We start from the raw sequence: 14,144 nt of genomic DNA on the forward strand, positions 1-14,144 counted from the left end.
TATTTATTGTATTTTCTGTTCGTTTTGGGTTTCATTATTTTATCGATGCTGATTTGTGGCAGTTTCACGCTTGGTAGATTATTTTATTCTATTTTTGCTCATTTTTGGTTTAATGTTGTTCTTTACTTTTCTTTGAAAAACTTATTTTGTGGAAAAAGTTTTTTTAATTAGTCTAAGGATAAACACAAGCCTTACTATTTGATCATCAGAGGCAACGGTATATGTTATATATACCGTGTTATATATACGGGCTCTAATGATATATTATTTTTTTTTGCCAAGAGGCACTTCATATGGTGGGGTCATCGCATAAACTTCGGATGGGGCTCATTCAATGGGCAATCGAGAGTTCTAGTGCCCTTTATAAGAGTCAAATGTGATCGGAGGGCAACTAGCCTCCCCCCCCCACACCCATTTTTTCCAAATGCTTCCGATAAAAATTTTGAGATAGCTATTTTGTTAGTAAGAGTTATAAGATCATAGAAGAAAAACTCCGGTGTCGACACAACCCCCCAGGGCCCGAGGGCAAGCGTTGTAAGTTATGCCCTGTGAGTATGTGTAGTTCTTATGAAAGGCATGCTCGTATAAACTTAAGAGAGGGCTCATTTGTTAGGAAATTGAAAGTCCTAGTTCACTTTTAAGGGTCAAAAGAGATCGGAGAGTAACCAGCCCCCCCCCACCCACGGCCTTTTTTTCCCAAATGCATCCGATACAAATTTTGAGATAGCCATTTTTTTTTTAATATAGTTGAAAGATCATATGACAAAAACTCCGGTGTCGACACAACACCCCAGGGCACAGGGGCAGGCGTTGTAAGTTATGCCGTGGGGGCATATATGGTTCTTATGGAAGGGATGGTCGTATAAACTTCAGAGAGCGCCCACTTGATTGGAAATTGAAAGTTCTAGATCACTTTTTAAGAGCCAAAAGTGATCGGAGGGCAACTAGCCCCCCCCCCCTTTTCATGCCCTTTTTTCTCAAACCTATCCGATAAGAACTTTGAGATAGCAATTTTTTTTAAATTGTTCAAAGATCATATAACGAAAACTCTATGGTTGACACAACCTCCCAGGGCCTTGTAAGTTATGCCCTGGGGGAATATATGGTTCTTATGGAAGGGATGCTGGTAAAAACTTCAGAGAGAGCTCGTTTTATTGGAAATTGAAAGTTCTAGTTCAGTTTTCGAGGGTCAAAAGAGAATGGAGGTGTCAATACAACCCCCCAGGGCCCGAGAGCGGGCGTTCTAATTTATGCCCTGTGGGTATGTAGGGTTCTTATGAAGCGGATGCTCGTATAAACTTCATAGAGGGCTCATTTGATTAGAAATTGAAAGTTCTAGTTCACTTTTTAAGAGTCAAGAGATCGGACGGCAATTAGCCTCCCCCCATGCCCTTTTCCCCCAAACACATCCGCTACAAATTTTGAAACAGCCTTTTTTGTAAAAGTAGTTAAAAAATTAGACAACAAAAACACCATTGTTGACACAACCCCCCTATGCCCGAGGGGTAGGTGTTATAACTGTTGTCCTGGGAGCGTATATTGTTCTTATGAAAGGGATGCTCGTATAAACTTCAGAGGGGGTTCATTTGATTGAAAATTAAGAGTTCTAGTTCACATTTTTACATAATCAAAAGAGATCCGAGGGCAACTAGCCCCCCCCCACACCCTTTTTTCGCCAAACCCATCCGATAGAATTTTTGAAATAGCCATTTTGTTAAAGATAGGTCAAAGGACAGATAAGAAAAACTCCTGTGTCGATGCACTCCCCCCCCCCTACGGCCCGGGGGCAGGTTTGGTAGATAATGCTTTAGGGGCATATATGGTTCTTATGGAGGGGATGCTCGTATAAACTTCGGAGAGGGCCCATTTGATTTAAAATTGAAAGTTGTAGTTCACTTTTTAAGAGTCAAAAGATATTGGAAGGCAACTACCCCCCCCCCCTCCACGCTGTATTTTTCTCAAACCCATCCGATAAGAACTTTGACAGAGCCATTTTTAAAAAAATGGTACAAAAATTATAAAATTAAAACTCTGGGGCCGACAAAATCCTTCGGGGTCAGGGTAGGCGTTGTAAGTTATGCCCGTGTGGTATATATAGTTGTTATGGAAGGGATGCTCGTACAAACTTCAGAGAGGGCTCTTTTGATTGGAAATTGAAAGTTCTAGTTCAGTTTTTAAGAGTTAAAAGTGATTGGAGGGCAACTAGCCCCCCGCCCCCATGCCTTTTTCCCCCAAAACCATCCAATAAAATTTAAAGGATGCTTATAGAAGGGCTCATTTAATTGAAAATGGGAAGTTCTAGTTCTTATTTTAAAGAGTGAAAAGAGATCGAATGGCTATTAGTCCTCCTCTCCCCTACACCCTTTTTTCCAAAACCCTTTCGATAAAAATTTTGAGATTGCCATTTTGTTAAAAATTGTTCAAATATCAAATAAGAAAAACTCCGAGGTTGACACAAGCCCATTTTTTTTTTTTTTTAATTTGATATTTTTACTTTGATATTAGTTTTGATACTTTGATGAACGTTTGATTTGAAGAGAAAAAGGTTTAATTTTGAAACTTTTTGCAATCAAAAACGAAGAAAAATTAATTTTAAAAAAAACTTTCTGAAAAAGAAGTTTTCAAAGAAAAGTAAAGGCCATTTTAAACTTCAGATCAGCAGATACAAACACCTGTTAAAATTGAAACTCAAAACGACCAGAAATTACTATTAAAGAATAAATGAAACCCAAAACAAACAGAAATTAAATAAACAATCATAGCAAAAAAACATACAACAATTAATAATATAAATGAATAAATAAATGTCAAAAGCGAGTAATTCTTAAATTGAATATGCAAATCAAGCTTAAAACGAAAAAACTATTTTGCTATTGAAGTATAAATGAAACCCAAAACGAACAGAAATTAAATAAACAATCAATGCAAAATGTAATACAATAGATACTAATATAAATGAATGAATAAATCTAAAAACGAGTGAAACTAAAATTGAATATGCAAATCAAGCTTGAAACGAACAAAAATCACTACAAACAAGAGTTTGGGCATTGCTTCCTTCTCAAACTGTACAATTCTAAAAAATGCTGTGTCATTTTTGCTTTACTGAAAACTATATATGTCTCGAACAATCTTGGAAAGTACAAACAAAATCGAATTGAATATTTGATATATAATGATATTACCTGTTGAAAGATCCATCAGTTCAAGATTTTATTTCACTGTAATTTTATTTTCATTTTCAATGCTGTAAGAACTGGAAAAGTAAATATTTGTAATATAGTTCGTTTTCAGTTAAGCGCCATTTACGCTGTAGGCTTTAGGTTTTTACAGCTAAGGAAGGGGGCAGTATCCAAACTCCTGTTTGTAGTGAGACTATATTCGTCTGGAACAATTTAGAAAGAACTAATAAGTTAAACTGATTATTTGATGTATAATGATATTAATTGCTGATAGCTCATCAGTTCAAAATTTTACTGTAATTTTTATTTTTATTTTCAATATTAAGTACAAAAGAAAATGTTTGTAAATTCGTTTTCAGTAAAGCGCCAATGACGCAGTAGTTTTTAGAGTTTTACAGTGAGACAAGGAAGCGATACCCAAACTCTTGTTTGTAGTGATTTTTGTTCGTTTCAAGCTTTATTTACATATTCAATCTAAGTTTCGCTTTCTTTAAAATGTATTTATTCATTTATATCGGCAGCTGTTGTATGTTTGTTTGCATTGATTGTTTATTTAATTTCTATTCGTTTTGAGTTTCATTTATACTTCAATAGCAAAATAGTTTTTTCGTTTTAAGCTTGATTTGCATATTCAATTTAAGAATTACTCGCTTTTGACATTTATTTATTCATTTATATTATTAATTGTTGTATGTTTTTTTGCTATGATTGTTTATTTAATTTCTGTTCCTTTTGGGTTTCATTTATATTTTAATAGTAATTTTTGGTCGTTTTGAGTTTGAATTTTAACAGGTATTTCTATCTGCTGATCCTAAGTTTAAAATAGCCTTTACTTTTCTTTGAAAAACTTCTTTTTCGAAAAGTTTTTTCTAATTAATGTTTTGAAAAATTTGCTGTTTGCCTGGTTCCGAACTATTTATAGTTTCCAAAGAAACAAAGCGCTTGTTTTGTTTATGCCTATTATGTCTTTTAGCAATTTAAAGCAGGAATCTCCTTGACAACCGCAATAAAACAACCCAAATTTTCTTCTTGTAGTAATATTGATCTTCGCTGTTTTTCATAGCTTTTTATTAATTCCAGTCATAACAAAGAATAGACAACATAACTAAATTTAGACAGAAAACCCGAGCCTTATTGAATTTTATTTAGTAGTTTATTTAATAAAATCTTTTCCGGACAAGGTTTTTCACAGAAAAGTCAAGAGCTAAAGAAAAATCTTAAATAAGTGAAAATAAATTCGTCAGAATTTAAAACGAATAGAATTTACCACGAATGGTAAATGTAACCTAAATAGATCAATATTTAAAGAAATAATGAAGGCAAAATTCCATCGAATAAAAACGGCTCCTAAAGAGTAGGACAGCAGCTTCCTCAAATCCCCCTAAAAGCTATAGATTCATTTGTAATTAACTTAAAATTAATATATTTTAATTTGTCCTTTTTTCATTATAATATCGACCAGTCGACCAGTTACAATGTCAACAGATACTACTCAAACTTCTAGGAACTCTTAATTTATATAAAAACATATTTGAAGCAATCATATTTGAAGCAATTCAGTTTCATGAAAATAATATGCAACAAATTTTTCAATAATTTAGTATTTTCTTTAAATTTATTCTTTTAAATTGAGAAATTCATTTTGGAAAACATTTATTTAGTCGCCAATTCCAAATGTTGCTTCATGGTCGGAGTAGTCATAACAGGGGTAACAGCATAATCTTTTTGGCCTTCTGTATTGTAATATTAGCTTTGTAATTATAATCAACAGTTGTGTAACGATTTACCGCAAAACCATTTTTTGTCATCGTCCATAGTGTCATTGTAAAAGTGTCACTGTTTTTTTTCCGTCATTGGCTAGACCGTCATTAAATTTCTATTGGATGTAAAAGGTTTTATGTTCTTTAAATTAACTAAAAAACTTTTTCCACAAAATAAGTTTTTCAAAAAAAAATAAAGAACTACATTAAGCCAAAAATTAACAAAAATAGAATCAAATAGTCTACCAAGCATACAGCCACCAAAATCAGTATCAATGAATAAATGAAACTCAAAACAAACAGAAATTAAGATAAATAACAGAGTAAGACTCAAAACGAGCAGAAATTAATATGAGTAGGGTTCTAAAACCCTTTGCTTTCTAAAAGCCAGAACATAATTTGTACTGTACTGAAAAATATTCAAGTGAATTTACTGAAAAAAAAATGTGCATTGTCAGTTTAATATATATTTGTTAATATTTCTTCCTTAAAATCTTAATTAATTTTTTATTTCTGAAAGTTATTATAAAAATAAAAACATTTAAAAGAATCTTTTTCAGTAAAGTACAAATTATATTCTGGCTTTTAGAAAGCATAGGGTCTTAGAACCCTTCTTATATTAATTTCTGCTCGTTTTGAATTTGACTGTTATTTATTTTAATTTCTGTTTGTTTTGGGTTTCATTTATTTATTGATACTGATTTGTGGTAGTTGTATATACTTGGTGGATTATATGATTCTATTTTTGTTCATTTTTGGTTTATTGGAGTTCTTTACTTTTTTTGAAAAACTCATTTTGTGGAAAAAGTTTTTTTTTAATTAATTTCTGCTCGTTTTACATTGACGTATACTTTTTCAGGGAAAAACACTGGGCCTCTTCTAAAGCTAAACAATCATTCCTTCCATAAAAAACTTATATACCCCCTGGGCATAACTTACAACCCTTGCCCCTAATTTCTGGGTTTTTTTTTCAACCCCAAATGCCTTGTTATATGATATTTAGACTATTTTGAATAGAACAACTAGCTTAAAATTTCTATTAGATGCATTTCGGGACGATGCGACTTGTGAGTGTGTGAGGGGGGGAGCTACCTTCCGATCACTTTGACTCTTAAAAAGAGCACTAGAGCGTCTGATTACTAATCCAATGAGCCCCCTTCGAAGTTTATATGACCATTCTTTCTATAAGAACCTTATATGCCCCCAGGGCATAATTTGCAACCCTTGCCCTGAGGGCGGGGGGGATTTGTTATATTCAGACATAATCTCCAGACCTTTCAAATACGTTGATCAAAAGGCTACCTCAAAATTTTGATTGGAAGTGTTTAAAGAAATTATGGGCGTGGGGGGGGGCATTTGACGTCTGATCACTTTCGACTAATAAGACAGGCACTAGTTCTCTCTATTTCCAATCGAATGAGCCTTTTTTGAAGCTTCTACGACAAAACTTTCTATAAGAATCTTCTACGCCCCAAGGGCTTAACTTACGACTCTTGACCTGAGGGCTATGGGGAGAGGGTTGCCATCCTCAAAGACATACTTTCCATACATTTCAACTACGTTGAACGAAATGGCCATATCAAATTGTTGATCGGAAATGTTTGGGGAAATGATGGGCGTGGGGGGGGGGGGGTGATCCTCTCTCCGATTACTTTCATCTATTAAAAAGTGCAATAGCCCTCCCAATTTCCCATCGAATGAGTCCTTTTTGAAGTTTTTACGACAACGCTTTCTTTAAAACCTTATATGCCACCAGGGCCTAAATTAGCCCTGAGAGCTGTGGGGGGGGGGGGTGTCATGCTGAAAGACATAATTTCCAGACCCTTCACCTATGTTCAACAAAATGGCTATATCAAAATGTTGATTTTAAGTGTTTACGGAAATGATGGGTGTGGAGGGGGGGGCATTCGCCTTCCGATCGCTTTTGATTATTAATAAGGGTACTTACCCTCTCAATTCCCAATCGAATGAGCCCTTTTTGAAGTTTCTACGACAATACTTTCTATAAAAAAAACTTATATGCCCCCAGGACATAATTTAGAACCTTTACCCTGGGGGCTGTGGGGGCTTTGTCATTCTCAATGGCGAATTTCCTGATTTTTCAACTACGTTTAACAAAATGGCTATCTCAAAATTTTGATTGAATATATTCTGGGAAATGGTGGACATAAGAGGGGGTTAGTTGTTCTCCAATCACTTTCGACTTTTAAAAAGGTCATTAGCCCTCTCAATTTCCAATCGAATAAGCCCTTTTTGAATTTTCTACGACAACAATTTCCAGAACTGTCAACTACGTTGAAAAAAGTGGCTATCTCAAAATTTTGATTAGATATGTTTGGGGAAATGGAGGGTGTGAGAGAGGGGTTATTTGCCCTCCAATCACTTTCGACTTTTGAAAAAGGCACTAGCCCTTTCAGTTTCCATTTGAGTGAGCCCTTTTTGAAGTTTTTACGACAACGCTATCCATAAAAACCTTATATGGCCCCAGGGCATAACTTAAAACCCTTCCCCTGAGGGCTGTGGGGGGTTTGTCATTCTCAAAGACCTAATTTCCAGAACTTTCAACTATGTTGAACAAAATGGCTATCTCAAAATTTCGATTGGATGTGTTTGGGGAAATAATGGGCGTGAGAGGAAGGTTAGTTGCCCTTCAATCACTTTCGACTATTAAAAAGGACACTAGCCCTTTCAATTTCGAATCGAATGAGCCCTTTTTGAAGTTTCTACACCATCGCTTTCTACAAAACCTTATTTGCCCCCAGGGCATAACTTACAGCCCTTGCCCTGAGGGCTGTGTGGAGGGGGGGGGTGTCCTTATCAAAGACCTAATTTCCAGAACTTTCAACTACGTTGAACAAAATGGCTATATAAAATTTTTGATTCGATGTGTTTGGGAAAAAGGTGGGCGTGAGAGGGGAGTTAGCTGCCCTTCAATCACTTTTTACTATTAAAAAAGGCACTAGCCCTTTGAATTTCCAGTCGAATGAGCCCTTTTTGAAGTTTCTACGACACAGCTTCTTATAAAAAGCTTATATTCCCCCAGGGCATAACTCACAACCCTTGCCCTGAGGGCTGTGGGGAGAGTGTCCTCCTCAAAAACATTATTTCTATCTGAGAATCAACTAGGTGTAACAAAATGGCTATCTCAAAATTTTGATTGGATATGTTTGGGGAAATAGTGGGCGTGAAAGGGGTGTCAGTTGCCTTCTAATCACTTTCGACTATTAAAATGGGTACTAGCCATTCCACTTTCCAATCGAATGAGCCCTTTTCGAAGTTTCTACGACAACTCCTTCGATACGAAGTGCCCTGGTCTAATGAAAAAAATAATACATTGTGTCAACATGGTTCTTTACTTAGGCAGCGCGATTGCCCTGCCTATAATAGTAAAATGGCTTGCTCCGATTTTGTAAATATAGGCTTTTTGTAACTGCGTGTAAGGGGAACGTGAAAGAGTTCAGATAGCGGGATGAAAAATCTGCAATCTCTGTTTGGAGAGTGATTTTTCATGCCATGCTGACTTGTTCGAGGCCAGGCAATCAAGGTTTGCACCAGCAAGTGAGAATATAGGCCGTAAGAGCTTTAAGGCCATCATGCATGAGTACCAAGATGCGGGTACCCAATTTTAGGGAAGGGCTTAACAATCTAGATGATTGACACCTGTAGATACATTGACACAGTCTATATCGGAAGTAGGAAATTTGTCAAATCCCCAGATAACACATTAGTTAGCGGATAACTTGGGGAAAATAGTTAAAATTCTTCTATTTGGAGGGCAGATAATTTACCGGAGCAACGGCGGGGTCTAATCTGAGAGCTGGCGATAAAGATAATTAATAGTAACCATCATGTGTTTTTGGATTTTGGGCAACCAAAATGGCGTGTTAGTAATAGGCCGCACTCATGTCATGGGCTACGAAAGTCTGCCAGCTGGGGTCTTGTTATGCAGGCAATAAGCGAAATTAGAGAAGAAAACACCGTAGAAAGAGAAGAAAGAGCCCAGAGAGAGGCTGTCGAAAGAAAACAATATATTCAGGATGAGGCTTGGGCAAGAGAAAGAGTCATAAAAAAAGCTTTGGAAAGGGAAGAAAGAGTGAGAGAAAAGGTACAGAAAGAAAGGAATGAATGAATATACTCCTAGGTATGGTGTTCCAAGCGCATCAGTGCAATATTGGTGGCCAAGTTAATTCGACATGTGTATATAAGCAGTGACCCTATTCCAGTTTTCACGGCACACAGGGGTTGTACTAGGAGCCATAAGGAGTCACGAGCCCCTTAAGATGTTTTATTTATTCTACACTTGTTTCTTCAGGGCAAGACGCACGTACTACGTACAGGTGGTTGTTACATCATAGTTTAGGAGATGCTATAGTACATACGATAACTCAAATGTATAAACCTACGGGCCAGGTGAGAAAAACCCTCAGGGCATTCTTTAAGTCACTCGTCAAGTTGAAAACCCCTGCATGTAAAGAAAGTAATCTTAGCACCCCCTCAAGACGTTTTTCTTCAAGACACTTTCAAAATTATATTTCTTTGAGATGTTTCCTCAAGGCATTTCTCAAGCCGCTAGTCAAGTTGGGAACTCCCGTGTGTAAAACACAATTGATCTTAGTACCCCCTCCAGATGTTAATCTAAAATGAGACTTGTTTTTCTAGGTGCTTACGCAAGATTTTGTTTATGTGCAGGTTTTTACCCTTCACTGCACAAAGGTCTCATGGATACAAGTGCCCAGATAGGTTTTCCTATTACAAGGCTTACGCAAGACTTGTTTTGGTCCACTTACTTTGGTATTGAAAAAGCCTTCTGAACGATAACATTGTGAACATATTTTTAGTATTCGACATGAATGCTTTTACTCTGTTGGATGTTGAAGGGGCTAGCAACAGTGAAATAAAGCCAAGAGCTCCCATATGGTTAGAATATGGCCTGTCTTCTTACACGGACACCACTCTGTCTTTTCTTCTTTGATACACAGAATTTTATTGTTATATTAGAAACAATCTTGAACAAGTATACTTAAATACTACAGATGTACCTAAGCTACAAGATGCTTTAAATGCAATGGTGAAATATATTGAAGACATTGATTTGAATCAGCATATGAGAAAATAGTGAGATACTCATATTATTTTCCTATTTTTGAAAATAAGGATGTTTCGAAATAAAAAGAAATGTTATCTTTTCCATGCTAGGTATTTTAATAGGTTACCAATCCTATGATAGTGGTCCACAGTTGTTGAGGGGCCTGCCGAAGTAAATTAGCAAATACTTTAAATGCATATGGTTAATTTAGAGGTCTGGCTATCTCGTAGTGCCTAAGGACTGCTAAAAAGTGTTTATTTCTACCATAAAATACACTTTATTCTAAGCAAATGGTACGCACAAACGGGTTTATAGATCCTTAATTTGGAGGTTTGGCTATCTCCTAGTCCCTAAGGACTGCTAAAAAATGTTTATTTCTACCATAAAATACAGTTTATTCTAAACAAATCGTACGCACAAATGGGTTTATTGATCCTTAATTTTGAAGTGTGTCCATCTCGTAATGGCTTAGGACTGCTAAAAATGTTTTATCTCTACCATAAAATACAGTTTATTCTAAACAAATGGTACGCACGAATGGGCTTATAGATCCTTGATTTAGAGGTGTGACTATCTCGTAATGGCTAAGGACTGCTAAAAGTGTTTATTTCTAGCATAAATGCAGTTTGTTCTAAGCAAAGGTACGCACAATTGGGTTTATAGATCCTTAATTTAGAGGTATGTCTATTTCGTAATGGCTAAGAACTGAAAAAATATTTATTTCTACCATAAAATACAGTTTATTCCAAACAAATGGTACTCATAAATGGGTTTATAGATCCTTAATTTAGAAGTTTGTCCATCTCGTAATGGCTAAGGACTGGTAAAAATACCGTTTTAATGTAAATAAATTGTACGCACAAATGGGTTTATAGGTCCTTCTTTTAGAGGTCTGACTATCTCGTAATGGCTAAGGACTGCTAAAAAAGTTTATTTCTACCGAAAAATACAGTTTACCGCTTCTCTGAAACCCCTATATAGGAAAATTAGAGTCCCTTGGCTTCAACAGCAAGGAAAATTTGTTGATCTAAAAAGAAGGTAAATGGCTGAAACCACCATATTTCACATGGACAGTATCTTTTCTTTTCTGTCATGGTAGCGGCAGTTGCAGCAACATAGTAAGAAGTGAACCACAGCCCATAGTAAGCCTAAACAAAAGTTGAAAAACGTGTTTTGAAAAAAAAAACTTGCCTAATGTGTATAAATTACCATCTGACAGTGATTCAGGAATGGTAGCTATTTTTTCTGTTCACATTAAAAATAAAAGTCTAACGAAAAGAAAACTATGGGGATTTTGAAAAAAAAAACACCTAAAAACTCTGAAGACTGGTGTCTAATCGAATCAAAAACTGTAGCTTTGGAATCAGCATGGTTGAAAAGCTTTAGGGGAGAATTACAGTACAAAAGAAGAAAATCACTTTTTGGCATTTGTAACACTGATTGTCTCCCTTTTTTTCTTTTCTACCAGGGCCAGCGAGCTATTAGGATATCCTAGAGAAATGTTTAATGGCCAACTTCAAAGGAAATAGCCACATCCAGTGCGTTTTATAAGTAAGAAAAGACTATTTGTAAAATAATTCAATTTTTCACGAAAAACTGTATTTTCGTATACAAGATCATGGTTACAGCGATAGCTACAACCTAGTAAAAGCCAAACCTGGCCAATTCTTGTTTTTAATTATCGTTGAATATGTGAGAGATTTTTAGTTAGAACCGCCTTGTCCGAAACCCCTATAAAGGAAAATTACAGTCCCTTGGCTTGAACAGCAAGGAAAATCTGTTGACGTGAAAAACATGGAAAGTGGCTGAAACCCCGATTTTTTCTTTCAAAAGTATCTCGTTTTTTGTCTCTTATATTGAAGAACCAAATATAGCCTGCAGTAATTAAACTATAAAGTAAACCATTGGATTTGTATAAAAATTTATATGAAAAATCGGTAAAGTTCATTATAAATGTCTACATTAAAAGACGTTCATTTGAAGAACAAACCGGTACATATATTGGACTTAGTTAACTGCCTGATTCTTTGAGGTTCGTCTCTTACTATTTCAAAGAAGAAAATTTCTTATACTCTTTCTTGATTGTAATCAGGGTTATTTATAGTAAATTATATTAAAGAATGAACTATAGCCCATAGTAATTGAAGTATGAAAATAAGTCATTACATGCATGATGATGAACACTCACTTATCTTTCGAAAAGATAATATAACACAAGTATTTTTGAAAAGTTGAGTCCCTGGGGTATGGTGTCATATTTGACTGTGGTTCGTCTTTTGCTATTCCAATTAAAAAAAAATATATAGGAGTTTCCCTGTGTGTAATCTTTTTATGGACCTGTACCATCTTATATGTTTATAGTACAGTATGATTAAGGGACAATCTGGCTTTCCATCCCTTCAGGTATTCATGTAATTTTGTAATCATCCTCTATGAAAGATAGTTCTTTAACTGAAAACCAGAAGTCTAACATGTTCCGAAGTTACGGCCCAGGCCGATGAGAGATTGGAGCGACACCAGATTAGGATTTAGTGATCGACCCAAAGTTGATAGATAAAATGCTTTCAAATTTCGGTCGTTAGCCGTCGAGTAAATACCTTTTCACTACTTTCGTTGGTCCTCATTATGAGGAAACTTGGGGTCATGGTCTCCTCACCTTCTCAAAAATCTGGAAATTTCAACGATTTTTTTCTTTACTTCTAATCAGTATATTCTTTTTTGTCCGAAGTTTTTTCCTAGCAACATTTTCTTTTGTATTTTACAATGCTTTGTAGAATACCTAGTTTAGATTTAGAAACCAATTTTGAATCAATGGCTCTCCACCTGTTTTAAATTGGAAACTGTTAAAAATTTTGAAGGATTTCTTGTGTTTTAGGGTTTTGATAAGCCTTCATAAAAAAAAGATAGAAATCATCATGTTGCCATAAATCATAAATATAAAGCGAAGGTTACAGACAAACTTGTTACCCATGGATTTGAAAGCGAAGTTGGCAGTTGCTGCAGCTACTTCTTATTCTTCCCCGTTTAGCTCTACAACTGTTTTGTGTACCAACTTGTTGAAATATAGACTAAGTTTGGAAGACAAATCAGTGAAATTAGCCATATCGTCATAGAAAATATTTACAATCCCCATATTTTCAGCGTTGGTTGCAATTCAATTGAGGCTTCAATTCTGAATGTTGGCATTCCTACTTCAATATTGATTGACTTTTCGTCTGCCCCTCAATAGCTCTTTCAAAATGCTACCGCTGAGTTTTGAAAAAACATCGTCAAGAGTGTTTTTTAACTGAGGAAGAAGAATGAACATGCTAATTTCTTTGCCAACATATGGAAGTTCAATGATGTAAGACATTAGCTCCGTACTGAATCTGTGTTGGAATCCTCCTTCCTGGAGCATCATCTCAATAGAGTTTGCTAATTACGTGAAATATGACAAATTGTGTGCTTTTTTCGCTCTGGCTTGAATTTATATTGCCAATGTCCTTTGAAATAGACTGTGTTATCCAAAACCATTCGAGTTTTATTATTAATCAAACCTTTCTTTCAAGAGATTATACATTTTCCCTTGGTCTTATCTTTCTCCCATTCATTAATCATGCGCCTTGGCTCAGAACTATTATAGGAGAAATCCATTTCTTCAGCTTCTTCTGAACAATCTTCAGTGATACAATTGAACAATGGCTCGGTATAATCAAAGAATACCTTATTTGCGAGTTCGAAGTCATAGCTTCTTGAGGTAAAATTAGCTGTACTGGTGAAGCGATGGAGTGTTACTTTGTAAGATCTAATAGCTATTGCCTTGTCTGTCTCTCTTAGTTTAAGGACTTCACCCAAATTCTTTTCATTTCTCTGGGAAACCTGAAATAAGCAAGGAGCAGACCCGAGTGGACGCTAAATGGCGAGAAGAATATATTTAGTGGTTAGTTTGCTTTTGTTTCCTCCGTTATCCGTATAGACTCTTTTGAAAAGGTCAATGCTGAAGTCAACTTCTCCAGCATAAAATTCAGCAGTGGATGGTACTTTTCCGTTGTTGATTATTTGTTTTGCTCTAATACATTCAAACTCAGGGTTTTCGTTTGTAGATATGGCCATTCAGATATTCTCACTTAAAAAAGA

General features: G+C 35.5%; 1 protein-coding gene and 1 pseudogene across 1 annotated transcript in view; one reads left to right on the forward strand and one right to left on the reverse strand.

Moving 5' to 3' along the window:
* Positions 1–14,144, forward strand: part of Orc4 (origin recognition complex subunit 4) — a 365,469-nt gene that overhangs the window by 213,798 nt on the left and 137,527 nt on the right. The gene's annotated exons all lie outside the window — the stretch shown is intronic.
* On the reverse strand, positions 12,872–14,120 carry LOC148952175 (leukocyte elastase inhibitor-like; annotated as a pseudogene).

Source organism: Artemia sp. Qi Xiang Cuo, chromosome 5 (genome assembly GCF_049724085.1).
Source record: "Artemia sp. Qi Xiang Cuo chromosome 5, ASM4972408v1, whole genome shotgun sequence".
NCBI lineage: Eukaryota > Metazoa > Arthropoda > Branchiopoda > Anostraca > Artemiidae > Artemia > Artemia sp. Qi Xiang Cuo.